We start from the raw sequence: 7,833 nt of genomic DNA, 5'->3' as shown, positions 1-7,833 counted from the left end.
TATAAATCCGCCCCTTGATTTAAATGAAATTTTGATCCTTTTAATTGGCGAATATATATCTCATAATTATCAGAAAGATAAATTTGGTCTTCCGAGCGAAAGAAGGATATTGTTGGTTTTCATTTTAACGACGTAACCAATGAGTATTAAATTTCGATCGGAACCTCATTCGTCCTCGTCCTCGTCCTCGTCCTCGTTCTAGTAATTTTCGTCATCGTTAATATAATAAGTCGATATCGGTGCACACAGTTCCTTATGGATATCTTAATAAACTTCGAAGCGGAAATTTTCGTGGGGTGAGAGGGTGGAGGAGGGGACGGGGTTGATCGTAATTACGGAAGGATGGACATAGACTTCCTTCCTTCCTCCCTTTCTTCCTTCCTATCTTTTTATTATGTTTTTTTTTTCCTAGTTCTCTTTCCTTTTCCTTTCTTTTTTCGCTTCGGAACATCGAACGGCCATCGAGTGTAATGGAATTCTTTTCGGAAAGTTTTTCCTAGATAACAGTGAAGAATAATCGTTTCATATATTAAGGTCGAGGTATAAAAGTCTGTCTAAAGGGGTTGGAAGGTTCTAAGAAAAGATAAAAATAAAAAAAGAAAGAAAGAAAGAAAGAAAGAAAAGGAAAGGAAAGGAAAGGAAAGGAAAAGGAAAAGGAAAAAAGGAAGGAGTGAGAGTGAGAAAGAGAAGCGATGAAAGTACTTAGTATCGCTACATTTGCCGGGGAAAGGATGACTGATCATAAAAGTCAGAAGAACCCGAGACCTAATATACCGGCTATGAAAAAGAAAAAAAAACAAAAAGAAAAAAAACGAGCGAAAGAGAGAAGAAAGTTCGTCAGAACGTTCGTCGCGCGCGCGTGTGTGTGTGTGTGCAAAGAGATTATAAATCTTTGAATGCAAACGAAACAATCAAAATAAGAAAAGAAAAGAAAAGAAAAGTGAAAAACAACGATCTCCTTCCCGCGCACCACCCCCTTCCGATTGATTCGATGCGAATTCCGTTTAGTAGGATTTAAAAATTCCAGCCGGAATTTCGAGCCCCTTTTTTCTTTCGCGATGGGCGCAAACGATTCCTAAAATTAATTCTAGAGTCGTAAAAAAAGTAGGAAATGGATAATAAAAAGGAGAGAAAAGTAGGGGAAAGGGGGACTGAAGATATTTGTCGAATGGGATCGATCTTTCTTATCATTGTATCCGTGTTTATGTGTTTGTATGTTTTCTTAAAGTTATATTCGTAATACCGATTCGAGTTTGAGTAGAAATGTATCCAATGTTTTGATATTGGACGAGTTGTAAGCGAATACACGTAAGAGTTGACAGACTCGCGAAAGTTCCATTGGATTGGTTTAACCATTTCACTAATTCACCTAGCCTAGCCTAGCCTAGCTAGCTAGCTAGCTAGCTGGTTGTTAGATATATGGGATTATATACATACATAGAGAGAATATAGTGATCGTTTGTTGTTAGAGTATACAGAAAGGTAGTAGAATCCTCGGAGAAACTAATATACGAGATTGTCGAATCGCGAGCAATTTAGTCGTCGCCTTGAGCGTTCTACGTCCTTAGCTTTTACCTCTTTCAACTCTTGTTTCAATCTTCTTAATCGTCCTTCACAAGGATATTACAAAGATTAAAAGTACATTAGTTAGGATACAATCAAACGGCAACGTGAATGTGTAAAATGAAGCTGCATCGGCGAGTGGGACGGGCTGGAGGGGAACAGAAGAGGACACTTGAAAAATACTAATTACTTCGAAACAAAAAACAAAAAACTGCTAATTACGAGATAATCATTTCTCTCCCGACCCACCTTTAATAAAAACAAAAGAACAAAAAGCATTGAGATAAAGAGAGTTAGACATTACGTTTGTGCAAATTGTAGAAACAGAACGAAACAGAAAGAAACTAATCGATTAGAGTTGTGTTTCTTGTTCTCCTTCCCCCAGCCCTTCCCTTAAAAACCTCAAGACGACAATTCGAGTTGGCATTTACTGTTGAGAAGGATGAGGGAGGAAGGGGGGAAGGTACAGCGCAGTGTCGCTCGCTAATTAAGATATTCATAAAAGGAAAAAGTTTAATTCTTCGATTCGTATTCCGAGATGCTAATCCACGGAAGTCACCGGACACGTCGTTCCGGATTCCAACGTTGCTTCGTAGGATCGGAAGAGGGAAAAGTTTTTCCTCTCTCTCTCTCTCTCGAAGAAGAAGAAGAAGAAGAAGACTAAAAAAAAGAAAAGAAAAAGATAGAAAAGGAGAGAAGAACGTCGTCGTCTTGTTACTTGGAGCGAAAGGAACGATGATACGAATATTGCTTAATTACCTAGTCGACCGAGAAGATTCTTAGTAAGAGAGAGAGAGAGAGAGAGAGAGAGAAGATACAGGTTATCTTATCCAGAATGGAGGTAGTATCGAGACCGATGTTCCAGGACGGGCGTGTTATTAGCATAACACAAGATAGGGGTTCGACACGCGGCGTGGGCGGTGCTGTGACACTTGCCAGTGTGAGAGTATGAGACAGAGAGAGGGGGTTAGGGGGTGGGGAACAGAAAAAGATGGAAAGGGAGATAGGGAGAGAGGTGACGAGAAGGTAGGACGAAAAGGACGAGGTTGTCGCGATCCTCACCGAATCGACGTTGATATCAAGGTGCTCGTGTTCGGATAGGATGGCTGATTCGAAGAAGACCAGGCCCTATCTTCTCTCCCTTCCCCCTCCTTTTCCCCCTTTCTCTACCTCTCTCTCTCTCTCTCTCTCCTCTATCTTAACCACGACGATGTCGGTTTAATCCTCGGTTGCATTCAATGTATGCGTCATGCATTATTCAAGCGGACAAGGACAAGGAGAACTTACGAGGGTAGGATTGTCGCATATTCCTACCAAGCCTGAACGATACTACTCGCGAGAAAGGGAAACCGAAAGCGTACCGCTCAATTTTCGCGATGCGTCCTCGAATCTGATGCACTGGGAGGAGGAGGTGGTGGTAGTGGTGAGGGGTGATTTGCTAAAGCAGGAGGAGTAGGATGATACTCCACGCGTTTAATTTACCGATGAAAGCAATTGCAATGCGATCCGAGTCTCTCTCTTTCTCTCTACAACCCCTTCCTTTCTTCTTCTCTTCCTCCTCCTCCTCCTCCTCCTCCTATCTTCTTGATTATCCTACCCAAAACGATGATACGAGAGACGTGATCGGAACGTTGTCCATGTAATTTCGATCGCGAACGATCGGCACGTTCCGTCGAATTAATAATCCAAGTTTCTACCGTTCTCTCTCTATCTCTCTCTTAATATGTTCAAAGGATCGTAGGGATACTAACGGAACCTTGGAAATCATAGAGAGGGAAAGAGAGAGAGAGAGAGAGAGAGAGTAATAATTAGATATACATAGATAGATAGATAGATAGATAGATAGATAGAGAAATAGAGAGGGAAAGATAGTAACCAATGTCCGTGAACGATAAAATATGAAAAAGTTAGTCGAAGAAGAAAAACTATAAAAATTGACTTGCCCTTAAATTACCGGAATCAATCGTTCGATGAATAATTCTATAAAGCTATACGATATAACTATTATTATTTATTATCAATATCCGTTGCGTTAGATAACTTTCGATAGCGGAATAGAAATATAAACCACCGAGGAAATCGTTTTCTTTTAACCAATACTTTCATGAAAGATACTAAGGGTAAAAGAGGATAGAAGAAGAAGAAGAAGAAGAAGAAGTTCTTTGGGAATATAAAGGATGTAGCTTAGTAAGGGAACGTTCGGCATCGTCTTTATCGCGTGCTCGTGATCATAAATATTTAATAAAAAGAATCTAACCGATATGCGCCATTGACCAGAGAGCATATCGAGGATTAACGGCGATCGAAATGTCGGGGATCGCGATCGGCTTTTTCATTCGAGCTAGATACTCTCGTTGAGAAGTTAAAAAGAAAGAGAGAGAGAGAGAGAAAGAGAGAAAGAGAAAAAGGAGAATGGAGACAGCTCGTTTATACCACCCCACTACACCACACCCCACTCCACCCTATATCTCAGCCTCTCCCCTCTTCCTTCTCTCTCTCTCTCTCTCTCTTTTAGCCCACACGTTCTATCTTAGTCTCTCTTTTACACGTAGAGAGAAAGAGAGAGAGAGAGAGAGAGAGAGATACGTTCGTAACATCTGATCGCAAGGAAAGATTGAAAAGGAGGGTTATTCTGTACGAAGAATGAGAGCGAAAAAGAGAAAAGAGAGAGAGAGAGAGAGAGTATACAGAGAACGCAATATCGGTGCAATATTGCAGGGATATATAAGGAGGGTACGTCTATGCAACGCCGGGCCGAAACGACGCAAGCGATACCGCAAACTGTTTCTATAACTCACTATGAGAAAGAGAGAGAGAGTGGGAGACAAGGAGGAGGAGGAGGAGGAGGAGGCTGGAAGAGATAGCGCGTTTCAAGCGCTTTCGATACTACGAAAACTTCACTATGCCTGAGCAACGAAGTACTATCTCTCTCTCTCTCTCTCTTTTCTCTCTCACGTTCTTTCAAAGTGCTCCAGCTCTACATTCACGTCCCATGTTTCGCTCCTCATCGTTGCCCGTCCTCAACGACGAGAACATAGTATAGAGAAAAGAAAAAGCAAGAGAGAGAGAGAGAAATATAAGAAGGTGGGAGGGGTGGAATATTTGCTAGTGAATATACAAAAGAGAAAGAAAGAAAGGAAAAAAGAGAGAGAGAGAGATAAAAGCGAAGGTATGAGAGAAGGAAAACGCGAACACCACCGATGCCATGGCATTCTCATCGATTGCATAATATCGCCGTCTTTTCCAGTAAATAGAATGTCGAGCCAATGCCAGCACCCTTCTTCTTCTCCTTCTTCTTCTTCTTCTTCTTCTTTCAACCACCTACCCTATTTTCTCTTTTATCCTCCCCTTTCTCTTCCTTCTTCTCTTCTCTTCTCTTCTCGTTTCCGTTTCTCGTGCGGGCTACAACATACAACCGAGACACCGTTAACCGCGAATTTATTCCACTAGAACCCTCACCACCACCCCCTCACCTGTTCTGCCAACAACACCACCACAAGCAGTAGCAGCAGCAGCAGCAGCAGCAGACATTGCCGGCACCCCTCGTTCTGGTCCTTATGCGAAAAAGAAAATCAATTTTCCGGCTCGTATTGAAAATTCGAGCTTGAACGTAATCGAGCAACTCGATGCCAACTCTACGGAGACGTAATTACGTCGGTTAGCTCGGTTACGAGGAGGTACGACGGTGAATTTCTGCCAAAGGGGAAGATCTCGACTACGAAGGGGTGTTAACCCTCACTACCACCAACACCAACGTCATTCTGATAAAGCTTCCTTCGAAGGAAACTATTATTGTGTATTACTGGATTGTAGTAACCGGTTTTTTCCAAATCGATAGAAAAATATATTAGATGATTATAATGATTGTTTACAATTGTAACGATTCAAACGTTAATTGATTATACATTTTTTGGTATTTTTAATAATAATAATAATTATTATTATAATTTGAATATTTTTTATAATGGCAAATCTTCCTTCACGTCGTAAAATTTTAGTTCTTAACGTGGTCAAGAAAAAATTGATCGTTAATATTTGACACGAATAACGAAAGATACTAAGTTTTAGCGCGGAAAGTTATTTAACGAGCGGACTTTACGTACTTACCTACTTATATACTTACTAACGTAAGTACGTAGAATACGTAGAATACGTAGAAATAACTTTGGGAACAAATAGACCGAACGTCCGATCGCGTTAAACTTACCGAATCTAACTTTCGAATTATCATATGTATCTCGAATACTGCAATATGACTTTTGACTTAATATCAGAAATTTCGGAAGTAGATAGAAAGAGAGGAAGAGAGAGAGAGAGAGAGAGAGAGAAACTGTATTAATAGTAGTAGTAGCAGTAATATTACATATGTCCTTTCTATTCATAGTCCACTATCCGTATTTTATGTCAAATCTTTCTCTATAAACCATAACGTTTGATCGTTGCTTAAATAACCCATCAAATTATTCTTTACTCTGCTATAAAAAAAATATACAAAAGAGAAAGATAGAGAGGAAGAAGACCGGACGATAAAATCGACAATTGGTCGAACCCAGCCCCTTCTTCCCCACCCACCGTTAACCCCCACCCCTTGCGTTACGAATAAAACTGTGAACAACCAAGAATTTAACGGCATACGGTAGAACGAGCAACAACGGTCCTAGGATATCTTCGATTTGACCAAATATTTTCAATTCAACCACAAATTCCGTAGTCGATTTACGAGTGGTGTGCTGCGGGTTTTGGTGGGGGCCAACGACGAAAAAGAAAGAGGAGTGGCGAGGAGGAGAGACATACAAACGGATAGATGGTAGCAGATAGAGAATCCAGTTCGATCCAAGCTGTAACATCACACAGGCTCGACCATTTGTCTTGTTCGTCCACCCTCATAAACTCACCCAAACCATGAAAGCAACGATGGCATATGCGCGCTATCACCGAGGACGCGCATCGACGCGTGCACTTTCGCATCCGTGCACTCACTCACACGTACGTACACCACGTCCGTTCGCACATACGGATTAATCATCGATCGATAACGTCGTTAACGGAGGGAAGATTTAAAGGAGAGATTCAGCAGACTCCTCTCTCTCTCTCTCTCTCTCTCTCTCTCTCCGTTCGTATGACACAGACGCATTAGACTTACACATATATATGCATATGCCTATACACATACAAGCTTGATTCGTATTGAACAGTTACGTACGTACGTACGTACGTACATACGTGTTGCATGCAAAAGCTCTTTAATTGAATCGACGCTAGTGCTAGGATCGTTCATCGTTTACGATCTACTAAAGTCAAAAGAGCAAGAGAGTTTCTTTTCATGAAAAAAGGATAAAAGTATTTTATCATCATCATCGTCGTCGTCGTCATCATCGTCATCATCTAATCGCGTGACTCGACCCTTTAATTACGCTATCGTAACTTTTTAATTAGACGCTAGAAATAATCCTACGACGTATATTTGCCCGAATGAAAAGAAAAAAAATCAAGTCGACAACAATTCTTTCCAATTATAGTCGATTTTAATGTCTCTATGTGAACAAAAATTTGGATAAGAAAAAATTACACGAGTATAGTATTAAGAGGAAAACGAAAACAAAAGGGAAACGCAAATTTTGGAAATGAAAAATAAATTCTGACTGAGAAGATAAACGATTAAAAATAAAGCGGAATATTTTTGTAGGAAAAAGTTGAAATCTCTTCGAGCGAAGATGAAATCGGGAATGCCAAAAACGAGGTGGTAGAAGGAAGAAGAAGAAGAAGAAGAAGAAGAAGAAGAAGAAGAGGAGGTGGAGAAGGAAGAGAAGGAGGAGAAGTAGAGAAAAACGGAGGCACATCGATAGACGACGATTCTTCCGCGAGTCGAACCTTTTAAGCTCCATCGGTTGGCTTCGGAAATATACGACATCGATGGGGGGTTAAATCTGAGGTTTCAAACCTTTCCCTTGGCCCCTCTTTTCCTTCACTTTTTCCATCCCATGATCCACGCGAAGCGTTACCAGGAGAAACGCTTATCGTGAATCACGTACACGCTTGTATGCACTTTCTTCGTCTCACACACACATACACACACACATATCCTCGTCTACCCGTACATACATACCGACAGATATTGACAATCATCAGGGGTTTTGTATCGACGAGAACACGCATACACGCATATGAAAAATATTCATATACCCAAACAGAAAAATAAACTTAGTTTAACGATCATTTCTAAACCAATTAAAAAATTCATACGGGTGTGGTATTTAAAAAAGAAGACGA

The sequence above is a fragment of the Polistes fuscatus genome, unplaced genomic scaffold (genome assembly GCF_010416935.1).
Source record: "Polistes fuscatus isolate 324 unplaced genomic scaffold, CU_Pfus_HIC Scaffold5, whole genome shotgun sequence".
NCBI classification, from domain to species: Eukaryota; Metazoa; Arthropoda; class Insecta; order Hymenoptera; family Vespidae; genus Polistes; species Polistes fuscatus.
This window is presented reverse-complemented; position numbering follows the sequence as displayed.